Raw genomic sequence first — 15,638 nt, forward strand, 5'->3', positions numbered from 1 at the left:
AAGCCACTCATACCAAAAGCTTATTAGAGTTTTACTCTTGATGGTATGCCCTAGAGTATGTTCACAGTGTTTCTTCCCCCAATCCCGGCAATTTCACCAATGAGCTTGGTGTGCAGCAGAAAGCCTTACATAGATTGACCAGTAGAAATATATTCAGCAAGAAGTCACTTTACAGAGGAAGACCAGCTGAAATTAAGGTTCAGATGATAGAATTTCAATTCAATTCAAGAAGCATTTACTAACACTTTTGTGCAAGGCGTTGTCTCCAGTGCCATGGGTAATACTACACTAGGATGTCTGGTTGGTTCCAATATGTATTTAATATAAAATATGACTGCTCAAAAAATGCCATTTTAGAAACTTACCTAATGAACAGACAGATGTTCTGTCAGGATTGAGTCTTTTAGTCTTGAGTCTTTTAGTCACGCAACAGATTAGGGTCTCCTTTTGCTCAATGGTTGACGCCTAAACTCTGTAGAGTATTCAGCTGGTGCACACTGGGACAACCATTCGGGTTGCTGCCTCTGGCAGCCCCACTCATCGTCTTCACGTGGCCAAATCTTATTGGATCTTCAGGAAAAAAGGGCAAGAGTCTATTTTTCCCAGAAGCTTTCCCTGACCTTCATTCAGCTGACCTGCTCTCGGCTTAGACTTCTCACTGTATGATTCTCTAATAGCCCTTACTTCACCTCAATGCAACTGTAAACGCATCTTTCCCAAAGTCTCTGCATGATCATCTGGGTCTCACCTATAAGCATCACCTGTGAGCTTCTGGAGAGAGAGGCCTCTGGGTCTTACTTTTACCACTAAGGCCTAGCACTGTTTTTGACTTTTGGCAAGAACACATTATTCTAGACTACATTAATGTGTTTTTATATTATTCATGTTGGATGTTCGTTTTCTTTACTTATGATCAGATTTCTTTTTGGACCCACATTGTAGGAATACACTTAAGCAGCAAGAAAGTCAGTGCCAGCCTTCCAGACTGTCCAGACCAAAGGGATACACCCAATAGAAGGGTGATATCCCTAGGACAACCTTGGTGACTTTGGCCCAATATGTGAAATAGTTACAGACCCTGTAACTGGTAGGTTTCCCAGTACAACACTTGAGGTTGTTTTTATTTAGGATGTTTTCTTATCTACAAGTTGACATTTGGTCACTCTACACCAAGGCATAGAATCATTTATAGTTTTTATTTATGTGTTCAGGTTGAAAACTGTGGCCATATATTTTCTCTCTTTTGTGTAGGCTAGTATGATAAACCTTGATTATCTTTTGGCTTATAATCCACCCATAGTAGTACATCAAACTGAATCTACAAAACAATCTGTGGAACATTCTTGTGTACATGTTTTGTGAGCAAAATAGTTTTTCCCTTAAATTTCTACCCTGGAAATGTGCCTTGAGGTTCTATGACGAAGCTTAATACAAGATTCTACATACCTTGTTATAACCTTGAACATGGCTGCACAAAATAGATTGAATTAAATTCAACTGATTATGTAGTCCTGTTTCATTCCTTAAGTGGCAGTCAATGCATGGGATAGAATCTTCATGAATATTGCTTGGCAATGAAATATGCACTTAGCCCAGCTCTATCTGAGCATGCCAAATGTTTTGTAAAGTTGTGAGATGAAGTGGGAGAGGTTTGGATGATGTTCTTTATACTTTCCCTTTTAATGTGATATCCATCAGCCTGAAGTCAAAGATACATAGAGAATTTTAAACTTATTAATCAATACAATACAATGATTTGTTTTATAGAAGTGGATTTTCTAGACTAGGATAGATATGGTGGTATATCCTATCAAATTTTTCTATTACATCTCAAAACTGTGGGACATTGTAACTTCTGAGGAAACAGAGTAGAAATTAAGGTTTCAGCAAAATTAAAGCAGTGGCTCCCAAGATTCTTCTCTGCCTCTCAACCATTCTCTTGATTAACACCTTCCAATCAGTAACATCACTCATTAACACAAATAATCTGCACCGCTTAGGGGCAGTCCTCTCCTGTACTCACATCCCCAACCTGAGAATGGTTAAGTAGAGAATTAAAGGATTTTCAGGAGTGATTAAGCTAGTGGGGGTAAAGGGGAAGCCAATAAGTAAGCCTATTAACAGAGGAAAGGCGATCAGAAAAGCAAGCTATGCTAATTCATGTTCAGCATCCTAAAGATCTGATTACTTCGTACGCTTTCTCACTAAGTGTTTTCAGCCTGTGTTAGGATGCTTTGGGTTATGGGAAAGAGTAAATCCCATTTCAAACTGCATTAAGAAATAAATAAAATTACATTTTACATGACAGTCCATAGGAAAGCAGGCTTCAAGTGACTCACACGCCTAAGTGGTGGTGTGATCAAAAACTCAGGATCTTTCTGTCTCTTCATCCCCCTACCTGGGGCATCAAAATCACTCAACCGGGGATTTTAAAATCTCAGCCTTTAACATGGTTGCTGGTGACAAGTGGGGCCACATACTTCCTTATTCTTGTGTAGCAGAAGACAGAGAAACCTCTCTCACAATCAGGAATTAAGGGTAATGCCCTTTGGTCTGACAGTCCGATTAAGCCAGTTTAGGTCATGCAACCACTCTTAATACATTAACTGCATGGAAATCCCATATGCTAATTGGCTTTTTAGACTAAAGAGCCATTCTTGGGATCAGCTTCCCTTGATTCACGTACTATATTATATAAGTGAGCACTTCAATGGGATTCAGTTTCACAAACTATAGCTTTAAAGGTAATAAAATAAATAAGACCAAAATCCTCCATTCCAAGAGAGAGTTACCTGCAAAATGGCAATCAGAATGATACTTAAACCATTTGAATGACCTCTATTCCTATCTCAGTTTACTCTGTGCATAAAGCAGGTTTTTGGTGTATTTGTTTTGGGAATACACTAGAAATTCATCACTGTCCAAAAAAGAAAACATTTTTTTCATCTAGCCATTTGAGGCTTAACTAGCTGCAAGGAAAGTATAATTTCATTTTGTTCCTACAGTCTCATTTAGAAAATAATCTTAAGAGATTCAAAAGACATCATGCCATGTGAGCACTTTCTTTCCTCTCCAGTGGCTTGACTCGGACTTTAACTTTTCTAGCATGTTCTGAAGTGTTTTCTAAAGCAACATTTTTGCCTTTAGCACTGTCCTGACCACTGGAGCTTTAAGAAAAATTTTAAAAGTGTTTAAAAATAGCATCACAAAACAATTTTCTTGTCTCTTTATTGCTAAAAATAACCTGAATCCTTCCTTAAGAACCCTTTTTTTTTTTTTAGGTTTTATTTGAAAGGCAAATAAGCTGAAATGCAGATGTTTATCTAAATCCAACTCAAAACAGTAAGAAATAATTATAAAACATAAAATGAAAACCCAACAGAGCTCTGCCCCTGTTGTCTGGATAATTTTAGGCAAAAGGTTCTGAGATTGTGTTGTGTTTTTGTTTTGTTTTTTTTCCAAATGCATTAATGTGGATGTGATGTATGCCACACAACAGGATGTTCTGAAACATCCTGTAATAAAGTCTAAAGTCTAAAATCTTATATTTTTTTCCTAATCTTATTTGTATTCCCTTAGAGCTGACCTTGCCACAGTGTGAGTCCACCTATCTGCAAATGTTTATGACGAAAATGTCTCACTCTCTTTTCTTCCCCTAGCAATTTGGGGGCAGAATTAAGGGACTAAGACCATAACAGCTTTGTATTTAATCAGGAGATGAGTAGTGAATGAAATATCAAGGAAAGGGGGCATCTTTATCTTGGAACCTCTAAGCTGCCCTACTTCTGCCTAACAGAAAGAATCCCAGGTTGACTGTGTTGTACGCCAGACGGATAACCCTGTTGGACATTTCTCATAGCACAGTTTACTCCAATAAAATGAGGATAATGATAGTTTCAAGTCCATAAGGGTGTGGGGAGGAGTTGCCAAGGGAAGGCTGAGAAGAACCACAGCAGAGCGCTCAGCGTGTAGGAGGTGCCCCCCCCCCCATGTGTTAGGGGTTTCTGTTGCTGTTACTACTGTTGTTACCACTATTTCTTCCAAATTTCCAATCAAATCGAGGTTTGGGGGTTATTGTTAACATGCTGCAAGCTATTTTTTTTTTCTTAATTTCACTGATTGGAATGAAGCACATTTTTTATGTCACAAATGTAATGTGCCACTGGGGGCAATGTGCCCGTAATTCTACGCACTGAATCGTGTTGTGGCTGACACAGTGAACGTGCCAAATGTGGCTTAAATTCGGAATTTCCTCAGAGCCTCTTCAGCATTGTTCCCCAGAAAACCCTGCAACCTGAGCTGGGCTCCTCATTCAGGCTGCAAAAGGTGCCAACTAACTAGGGTCCGAAGGAGACAAGGGGCAGCCCGGGGGGCTCAGCGGTTAGCGCCGCCTGCAGCCCGGGGCGTGACCCTGGAGACCCGGGATCGAGGCCCGCGCCGGGCTCCCTGCGTGGGGCCTGCTGCTCCCTCGGCCTGGGTCTCTGCCTCTCTCTCTGGGTCCCTCGTGAATAAATAAATATCTTTAAAAAGAAAAAAAGAAAAAACGAAAGACGCGGCTTCTCTGGCACCAGCAAGCGCCGGCCTGCGCGTCTCCCTCTCTCCTGGTCGCCCGCCTGCCCTCGGGAACGCACCGGCGCGGGCACGTGCACACGCCTCAGCTCCAGCAGCAGAGACCCCTCAAGTACAGCGGTGATAAGGAGGCCCCGGCGGCACCAACCCCCCAAATCCACAGCCGCACGTGGCCCAGCGGCCTGGGAAGGGCCCCGGCACCCCGGCTGGGTGCCTCCGGGGGAGCCCTGGCGCGCCAGCCCCGCCCGCCCGCCCCCCGCCGCCCAGGTCAGGAGGCGCGGGGGCCTCGCCGGGCCCCCCAGCCCCGCCACCCGCGCCCAAGCCCCGTAGCCCCCCGGCCGGGCCGCGGGGTCCCCGCGTGGGAGCTCTGGCGCTCACCCGGCGCGCGCCCTGGGCCCGTGAGCGCCGTGACCCCCGGCTCTGGCGGCCCCCGCGCTTTGCATGCCTGGGGGCCACCCTGGGGGTGGGAGGGCTCTGCGGGCGGGGCCCTAGGGTGCGGCACAGACCCCCCCCCTCCACGCGGCCTGCCGGGCACCCCGGCCTGGGGGCCACCCTGGGGGGGGGGTGCTTGGCGCAGACCCAGGGCCTAGGGCGCGCCCTCGGGGGCCACACGCGGGGCCCCGACGGAGCTGCTACAGCTCGGCCGGGGTCAGGTCTTTGCACCGGCCTGGTGCCTGGCGGGACCCAGGCTTGCAGCCCCTGTGCACTGTATACATTTGCATGAGCCTTTTTCTTTTTTCTTTTTTTCTTTAGAATTTTATTTATTTATTCATGAGAGAGGCAGAGGCAAAAGCAGGCTCCCTGCAAGGAGCCCGATGGGGGACTCGATCCTGGGACTCCCAGATCTCTCCCTGAGCCGAAGGCAGATAGATGCTCAGCCGCTGAGCCACCCAGGCAGGTGTCCCCATGAGCCTTTTTCATATAAAGTTACTTTTATGTGTATAGATAGAATTACATAACTACAAAAAAATTTGCAGAGTTGCTTTGTGTCGTGATAAAGTTAAATCTGCTCAGAACAAAATTATTAGACTTCCAGGAAAAATATATTAATTTCAGATTTTAATTCATGTACATAATTTTTGCAAGGCGTATGTGATCAATATGAGATGTTCCAGCATAAAAAGAAAAAAAAAAACTACATTACATTAAAATATGTGGGGGAAGTTGAATGGAAATGAATTCATGAAGAGCAATGGTGTAAAATTTCAGACTATTAAGATGATCTTATTCACATATTTTTAAATGAGACATTGTGGCTATTGGATTGCTACTGCATTAAGATTCCACTGGAATCTTTTTTAAGGGATTTGATCGTTTGTTTTAATGTTAATATTCACAATTGGCCAGGAGGTGCATTATTTTTTAACAACAAATTTAGAGTGAAATATTTTAGCCGTTAATGGAAGAAATACATAAATTTTTCAGTATTATTTTCATTGACATGCAAGCACAAAGTCAGAGGTAGGCTATGGTAGACCACAGAAGACTAATGCGTATGTATTCATGGTACCAGCGTAGCTGACGTGATTTTGCTCCGAGGCTCTGGTTCATCCCTAAATTCATCAGTTGGGACATCTCAGAAGCCGACATTAAGATTTCCCAGAAATATAATCCAGGTAACTCTGCACCAAGCCCAGGATAATTCCTTTGCAGTCATTCCCCTAACATGAGTGGGGAAAACATAAGGCCCACAGGTCCCTCCAGGCAAGTTTCCGGTTGTAAGGTCTCCTGAAAATATATCGCTCAAAAATAAGAGTAGACGAAGACACACACAGAGCCAGATGAGTCTAATTCTCTATTTCTCTCCCTCTATAATGATACGGTTTTACTAATAGCACAACTTACACTCCTAAACACCATACTTAAAATTCTAGTTTTCAACCTATGAATTCAAATGTTTTACATCTTTTTTCCTAAAAATGAGCAGCTCCATGTAGTATGTTAGTATATGGGGGACTGTATCAGATATCGCCCAGGTACCACTTCACATCTGGTTGGCTTCACCTGTCTCTCATTCCAGCCACTGCCATGATGACCAGCTCTTCACAGGTTCTGACACACTTCTGCAGGTGCAACCTGATGGTGCTTTGTGTCGGACCTGGGTCATGCACACCCTGCCTTCCACCCTGGGGCTTCTCTGTTGATGGCACAGAGCGAGACACCACAGGAACTTGTTTCATGCGAAAACCATATACAATCCTGAAGTGCTGGCAGTTTGTCCCGTGATGCATTTCATAGGGTTTCTAGGGTGATTTCATGAAGTGGTAGCCAACTTGATAACACTTCCTTGAACTGGTTCTCCTTCTTTCTTGCTTTGCTGCCCCAAAATTCTCTTTGGGAAAACACTCCCCAGTAAGGTATTTGCATATGAAAAATAAATGAGGGAGTTACAAGTCTAAAATCAATGCTACCGGTTGGCTGGAGCTATTTTTCTAGCCCAAGTATGTGCTCCTGAACACCTCCCCTCACTATTCCCAGCTCGTATTCTTGTGATATTCATATTCACTCATTCCTGTATTCATTCTTATTTTCAGCAAGTACTGACTGCTTGCTGACGAAATGCTAATTACAGCAGATACAACGGTGAACATAATTCCTGTTGCCATCACTGAGAACTTTGTCTCAAAAAGGACTGATAGGGTCTACTTTGAACGCATCCTTAAATCTAAAAACACAGATGCAAGCTACTTCGCCGGCTGGACAGTGGATGGTGGGAAAGGTCATTAGAATGCAAACAGTGAACGCGCAGAACGAAGGCTGCAATACACCATCGCAAAATCTCCCAAGCAGTACACGTCGCAGATACTCAGAGGTGGGACAGATACATTTTACGGTAAAAATGAAAGAGTAAAATTTGAGACCACATCTCCAGGCCACACATAAGGGAACAGCTATTGGGGTCCCCATCCTGTGTGGAGTATAGGCAGAAAAGAGAGGTGCTGTGCTGCTTAGCTCCTGGGTGAAGGGCTCTGGAGAGTGGGTGTTGATTTGGGGGGTAAAGGGAAAACAGCAGGCTGTAAAGTGAAAGAAGCCCAGCCTGAGCAGTAAGCTGCTGCTTAAACAGACTTACGCAGAATGTGATTGTATGTCTTTTTAACAGCCTCTAAAAGTCTCTTTTTAAAGCCTTTTCGGAAGTAGTTTCCTCTTTTCCTGTTGTACTGTCAGTTGGCAGATGCCTCTGGAAAGGGGGATCTGCTTTCCAAAAGGCTCCTAAAGAATGTTGGTTAAAAATTACTTTTAAAGCTATCTGCTGGAGAGCACCTTGCCCTCTTCCTCCCGCCTGCACTGGCATCTTTCATTTTCTCCCGACCCTAACTGATGTGCCAGTTACTTTCTCAGAAACCTCCCTCCTTGGCTGACACTTGTGCTGACATAACATCCTGTCCTGGCAGGCAACTGCCAATTCTCATTGGAAAATGATTGCTAAACATTCCTGGGTTCTGGAACAACTCAAGGGGCTAGGGCCCATCTTTAATGGACCATGGCTTACCAGAGGGTGCCTTGAGGATGATAAAGGTGCACAGAGGAATTTGTGCCAGAAAGAAAGAAAGAAAGAAAGAAAGAAAGAAAGAAAGAAAGAAAGAAAGAAAGAAAGAAAAGAAAGAAAAGAAAAGAAAAGAACTGGTCAGGAGGCATGTAAAAAGCCAAATGCACTGGGCAATGTTGATGATTTGAGAAAGAGATCATGGGGACATGTCAAACAACTAAACCAGTCTTGTTTTCAGCATTTTTCAGGATTAAATTCTGCAGGCCATTTTCATACATCCTAAGGAGAACAAAATATCATCCATATATTTTTAAAAGGCATTAATTAAGTTTAGCTCTGACACCCAGGAGTAATGGTCCCTGACCTGGGCCCCGACCTCCAACTAGGGATTTCAGATGAGGCTAATGGTTGTTGCACAATCAGATCTGTGTCATGTATTGAATATAGGTCAAAGGATGACTACTCCCTGCAGAAAACAAAAATAACCTTTCTAAGACACCATTTCATATTAGCATAGACACATATGCTCAGGATCAGAAAGAAATTGTGTTGTATCTAAAAGAAATCACGTTGAAAGAAAATCACATTTGAAGCTAAAGCATTTGGCAATGGAACTACATTTCTGTAAGCTTTTATTTACTGATTACAGAGGAGTCCTGACCTGAAATTAATGAAAAATGTGAACATATCCTAGTAAAGTTTTAGGAACTCCTATGAACTACCAACTTTAAATGATTTTATACTATGACTTTCCTTTTCTTAGTTTCAGAATGTCTAATTTCAAAAAGTTTGAAATTTGGGGTTACCTGGATGGTTCAGTAGGTTAAGCTGATGCTTGATCTCAACTCATGTCGTGATGTCAGGGTCGTGAGTTCATGCCCCACATGCGGCTTCACGTTGGGCGTGGAGGCTACTTAAGAAAAAAAAATAAAAAGTTTGACATTTTAATGTAAAAAGCATTACAATTCATATTAACTTGCTCATGAAATCTAATAGAAATGAATCGTCACAATATGAATTATTAGATTTAATTGTTTTTTTCTCTAGTTGCTACAATTGAAATTATAGTCCCACTGATAAAGAGATATCTTACCCAATTTAGGACAAATTGGCAAAAAGGAGAACTAGAAACTCCTTTCTACTATAACTCTCTCAGAATACTCTTCTCAATGATGTCTATCCTTAACTTTAATATATTTTAACTATAATCACAAAAAAAGTTGTTCAGTAAGCACAAATCATACTGCTTAATGATGCATTCTTTATATAATACTTTTTTACTGAAAATATTCAGTGAAGGTTTTTTTTTTTAAAGATTTATTTATTTACTTACTTACTTACTTACTTATTTGAGAGAACAAGAAAGAGAGAGAGAGAATCTTAAGCAAACTGCCCTGAGAATGGAGCCCGACTCAGGGCTCAGTCTCACGACCCTGAGATGACTTGAGCCAAAAACCAAAAGTCAGACGTTTAACCGACTGTGCCACGCAGGCACCCCGGAATCTTTAAATCCTTTAAATATAAATATATTTATATGTTTATATATTTATATTTAAATAGAAATATCACACAGAATTAGATACTATAGTTCTTGAATTATAATAAACTTTTATGGATGTGAATATTATCCAACTCATGTTTCAATATACTTCCTACACTGGCTCCCTGAGATAATGTAAAACATTCTCTGTTAGTAAAAACATGCTTTTAAGAAGACAGTGAAAGTGATAGACTTGGGGGAAACCATCAATATTTAGGTAATAGAAAATGTAAAACCAAATAGCTTGGGGCCAATTCAGTTCTACTATGTAAAATCATGCTGATTGGAGCAAATCAATGCTTTGAAGACTTAGTCTAATATACTATAGCTCTAATAAAGTTAGGTAAATTGTGAATTCTGTGTATGGTGTATAGAGGACGCATTACTCATTCCAAAACAGTGATTTTAATGCTTCACGTCTCAACTGAAGAGCATTGTCGTATGGAAGCAGTTTCAGGTGGTGATCAAGTCAGAACCTTATCTGGATTCTCACCAGTCGTGTGACCTTGACTAAATCAATCACAATCATTTTTCATCTATTTCCTACCTCTTTATATTATCGTGAGGATTAAGTGAGATGTATTATAAAGCCATAGAACAATCCTTGGCTCACAGTAGGTACTCGATAAATCTTGGCCATTTTGATTAATATTATTATTATATTTTTATTATTGCATATTATATGCAAATAAAATTGTGATTTCTGAATCCTCCAAGTCCCAATTTGATGGTGGAGGAAGAAGCTCCACATGAGGACCAAGAGACAGATGACTTTAAAAGCTGTTTTTCCTGACAATGACTATACTATAAAACACAATTCCCACTGTAAAACAGGAGGCAAGCTTTTGATTTTTTCAAAATCTCTGCCTTCCTACACCAGGGATGTGTGGATTTTACGTGGTTGCAAATTCTACCCGATAGTCTACTATATTTTTTAAATCACTTATTTATGCAAACATTCAGTACATTTTTAGAACTTAAAATATATCATCTGACATTTTTTTTAAGCTTAAGGTTTTTAAAAAATAAATGAGACAGTTTCTGGGCTTAAGACAGTTTCTAATGCCTTATTTTGTTGATTCAGTCGTACAAAACCATTACAGTAAATCTCTTGGGAAAAAATATGTTGTTGCTCTAATACAAGGTTCGCAATCTGTAGCTTGGTTCGAATCCAGCCACTGCCAGTTTGTGTATGGCCTGCAAGCTAAGAACATTTTTCACATTTTTAAATGGTTGAAAAAAATCTATAGAGTAGTATTTCATGACAAATATATAAAATTCAAATGTCAGTGTCCATAAGTAAAATTTTATTGGAACAGATTGTTTGGGTATTATCTATGGCTGCTTTCACACTACAATAGCAGAGTTGAGTAGTTACCGCAGAATCCATGGATAGCCCACAAAGCCTAAAAAAGGGCCAGAGAGCAAGTCTCATTAGCAAGCCCTGCTACCAAAAAAAAAAAAAAAAAGTTGTTGAAGCAACATCCAACTCAGGAACAGGTTTTTTTCTTTGTTTTTTTTTTTGTTTGTTTTTTGTTTTGTTTTGTTTTGTTTTTTTTACGATGTATTTACTTAAGAGTGTGTGCATGAGCAGGGGAAGGAGCAAAAGGAGAGGAAGAGGGGGAAGCAGATTCCCTGTTGGGGGAGGAGTCCAATGCAGGGCTCTGTGCCACAACCCTGAGACCTTGACCTGAGCTGAAACCAAGAATCTGACACTCAACCGACTGAGCCACTCAGGTTCTTCAGAAACAGGTTTTAGACCATAAATTTCATTTGGAAGTCAGTTGTCCATGAGAATTAAATAATAATGGCAATTTGATTCCTGGGCTAACCCACAAATGCTGATTAACTTAAAATGTATTTTAACTTTATTTAAGATCCTGAGTTACGAAGTTTGGAAATAGGTAGCCATAAGTTGCAGAGAAGATCTTTTCCTGACTGAAAACATGCAGCTCTTCTCGCTGGGTGCTCCCACAGTCTTCGAGCAGAGGGACCTGATACTGGTATTTTTTATCTTCCTCACAATATTCAGCCAAGAGCACTTAAAGTGCATACTGCATACTTGTTAAATGAGGTGAGATCCACTAATTCTATGTTAATGTATGTTAAATAGTCAGGATAACCTCAATTATGTATAGTCCCCTCTTTGTCTCTTATTATTAGGCACAATTTTTATAAATTTCGGATTTTTTTAAAGCATGGTCATTTTAACTTTAAAACCGAGAGCAACTTTTCAATGTTTTTATTTCAAACCACAGTGAAAAATACATTTTATATATTGACCTAATGCACATATTCCTATATATATTTATGACTTAAAAGTTTTCTGCATGCATAGTTGTCTGTTCTATTATATTCTACTCCATTTAATTATTTTTAAATTCTCATCAGACTTACTAAATTGGTTTCATGACTGACTAATGGGTCAGAATCCACGGTTTGAAAAGCTGAGTCTACAGTATTTCAAAATAAATAGCTGAATACTCACAAGTGAATTGAATGAATCAGTTCTTTGAGAACTGTTAATTGAGCACCATAATAACTGCCTGGACTAGACACATGCCAGACACTGAGATATTATGATCGAAAAGATGTCCTTCCTCACCTCAAAGGGCTGAATGTTTGGTTAGGAAAGTAACCAGTAAAGAATAAATGATTTGGAGTTGGAACACTGCTCAGTTTAACCAGGATATATCCAGATTACAGCATCAAATTCCCAGAAGCAAGTAAAGAAATCCAACTCCCAGGCCCAGCTTTGCTTCTATTTCGCTAATATTTTAATTAACTGGATTTAGGACATGACTTCCTGTTCTGCTATTCAGATGGATCTAATCACTCCCCCAAAATTTAAACCAGCTTTTGAAAGCAGAAAAAACTTTAAGATATATTTAGCTTAAATATAGACATAATTTGAGTGTAAGTATAGATGATACTGGAACAAGCATTTAGAAGTTTGTTTGCATCAGTAGCAGAGAAGGCATTTGTTTTTCCCATCATCATTAAAATCTTTTAAGTTCGTTTTTATAACCAAATTATGAAAAATAATAATAATATTATTATTATACATTCGAAATTGCAGAGCATTTGTAATTGTGGAAATACTAACTTGAAATATACCTGCAATATCTTTTTCTAACCGTTACTATTTTAAGTTTAATTACACTATATTATCCAATGATGCAATTAGACATTTTATAAGCAGAAAAATTCACACAAAAAAAGCAAAAAAAAGGTACACGATACTCAATTGTTGCATTTGAAATCCTAGCTAAAAGAAAACTATATCTGAAAGAGGTTTATCTCACATGTCTTAAAGATTTATAGTTAATTAAAGAAAAACATGGGTAGGTAATTCCAAATGCACTGCAGCTTCATCCATTTAACAAAGAACCTATTTTACTGATATAAATTGTAGATATAACAAAACACAGGGGTTTTGTTGTTGTTGTTGTTCTAAAGACATTACACTCACTCCCATTTTCAGAAACTCCTAACTATGTGCTTCCCACTCTTCCCCATCTTACTTAGGCCCCAGAAGTAGGCACGAGGCTCCTTGGGATTAGCCCACATCTAGTCTGTCTGCTTCCCAGATATGCCCAGAATCCTTCTCCTTTTCTCTCTCTCCCTCCACTACCAGAACCCAAATCCAAACCACCATTTCTTCTTGCCCAGACTACCACAGAAACCAGCAAACTTGTCCCTCTGAGTTCTCTCTCCTGCTTCTGTGAAATCAGACTCTACATACAGAAATTCCTGTAAAATTTAAAACAGAACATGTTAAACATACTGCTTCCAAAGCTCCAGTGGTTCCCACTGCACTTACCTGCTCTCCTTTTCCACCACCACCTCTTTTCCTGTACACTGCACTTCAATCACATTTCACTTCTTTTTCTTCCCCAAATGGGATGGTTAATTTCATGTATGCGATGGTTAATTTTATGCCATATTTCCTAACCAAACCCATGACTCTGAATTTTCTATGAAAGCGATTTTTAGATGAGATGGCCTTTTAAGTTGGTGGACTTTGAGTAAAGCAGATTACCCTCCACCAGGTGGGTGGGCCTCATCCAATCACTCGAAGGCCTTAAGAGAACAAAAACTAATACACGCATCTGCTCCCAGCAAAAGGTAGCTTGCCAGCAGATGATCTTCGGACATGCACTGCAGCTCCTCCAGAGTCTCCAGGCTGTCAGCCTACCCCAGATTTTGGATTCACTAGGTTCCCACAATTACATGAACCAATTCCTTAAAAAAATAAATCTAGAGATGGTGATAACTAGCTAGCTAGCTAGATATCCCATTGGCTCTTTCTTTCTGGAGAATCCTGACTAACACATCAAACACCAAACCTTTTCTCCCTATAATACCTTCAACACCTATAATACTGGAACACCTTTTCTCACGAGAACACCTTTGCTCTTGCTGTTCTTTGTCTCTGGAACTCTCTTCCCAGGCTCAACATATAACTGCCTCCTCATTCATGTCTCAGCGTAACATAGCTCTCCGAGACACTCCATTATATCACCTCATTTCATTTCCTCTCTAGTACTCAACCTGAAATGATCCTTACTCATTTGTTTGCTTGTATATCATCTATTTCTCCCTGACTGATTCTATTCTGTCAAGGAAAACACGTGTTACATCTTGTTCCCTGTTGGGTCCCCGGCACTTAGAACAATGCCTGGGACATAGTAACATAGTAAGCGTGCTGTATTTATTGAGTAAATGAGTGAACAAATTAATAAAGAAAGCATCCTTGTTAAAGTTCAAATTGCTTTCTTGGCACCGTTGATCAAGCATCAGGTTCTATTTAGTCCAGGAGGTCATTCTGCATCTAGAGTCCACATAATGAAGTAGAAAACTAATTAAATATCTCATGAAAAAGTTGTAGTTCCTCTGTTAATTTCCACACATCGTTGTAGTACTTAAGTCTTAAATGGGAAAACTCAACTCTATGCCAAACTTGTCCTAAATCTCTCTTTTTTTTTTTTTTTGGCATAGGTTCATCTAATAAATCTGATTAAATTGAGTCAATAATTTTATTCTTCCTTTGTAAACTTCCACAACTAAAAGCAGTTCTTTATATTTCCCATGGCAAATCATCCTACTGGAGAGCACTAAAGGGTCTTGTCAGAGTGTGGACCTAGTACCAAAGACTGAAATCACTACTTTCTTTTTTTTCTTTTTTGAATTAATGAGATGGTGTTTCCTATATTGCCAAAACGAAAGCAAATACTGATTTTTTTTTAAAGCATGAGAACTCAGGAAGCAGGACCAACTCCAGCAGATATGCTAAATCATTTTACAAGTGTTTAGAATATTTTTGCTTTATAAATATATTCCACCACACACCTTGGATCTCATATCTTATCAACTTAATGTAGTTGATTACTGTGAGGGTGGCCAAATTCTCTGATCATTCATTTATTCCTTCATCTGTTCATTTGTTGCATTATAAAGCACCGCTGAGTATCAGGTAGTGAGCTAGGTGAGAAGTATACCTTGGTGAATAAAATAGACATAGTCCTTGACCTTCAGAAACTTACATTGTGATAGAGGAAAGAAAATACAAGTGAATACATAATTTGACATATAGACATGTTATTTAAGTACTATAATATGTGCTATGAAGGAGACAGACTTGGGTGGGATGATAGAGAATACAGTCTGATTGGAAAGTTATGAAAGTCTTCTTTGAAAATCTCTTTGATAGTTTATTCCCCACCCTGAAGAACAAAGAGAAGGAAGCCAAGAGAAAAGAGGGTGGGGAGATGGAGATGGAGAAAGGGTACCAGGAAGAGAGGGCAGTATGGGTAAGGACTAAAGGGACGAATATGTTTGATCCAGCTTAGGAATCTAAGGGGTCTTTTTCCATGGGACATCATCCTTAAAATCATCACGATTTTTCTTTCCTTTAATCTTCGGCAAGATCTTTCCCTATATTACCCTACCCTGGACACAAGGTATGCAGGCTGGTGTGGGAAACATGTAAATAAAAACCATGTAAGGCAGCCTGGGTGGCTCAGAGGTTTAGCTCTGCCT

At 40.0% G+C, this 15,638-nt stretch overlaps 1 protein-coding gene across 2 annotated transcripts in view; it reads left to right on the forward strand.

Annotated features, from left to right (window-relative positions):
* CDH6 (cadherin 6) overlaps positions 1-15,638 on the forward strand; it is a 125,380-nt gene that overhangs the window by 12,561 nt on the left and 97,181 nt on the right. The window contains exon 1 of one of the 2 annotated variants that reach the window (XM_055325722.1): positions 11,537-11,670. The exons of the other annotated variant lie outside the window; for it this stretch is intronic. The gene's annotated coding sequence lies outside the window, so the exon portion shown is untranslated. Of the gene's footprint in view, positions 1-11,536; positions 11,671-15,638 lie in introns of those variants that run through there. 2 annotated transcript variants of the gene reach the window in all.

Source organism: Nyctereutes procyonoides, unplaced genomic scaffold (genome assembly GCF_905146905.1).
Source record: "Nyctereutes procyonoides isolate TBG_1078 unplaced genomic scaffold, NYPRO_anot_genome, whole genome shotgun sequence".
In the NCBI taxonomy this organism is placed as follows: domain Eukaryota; kingdom Metazoa; phylum Chordata; class Mammalia; order Carnivora; family Canidae; genus Nyctereutes; species Nyctereutes procyonoides.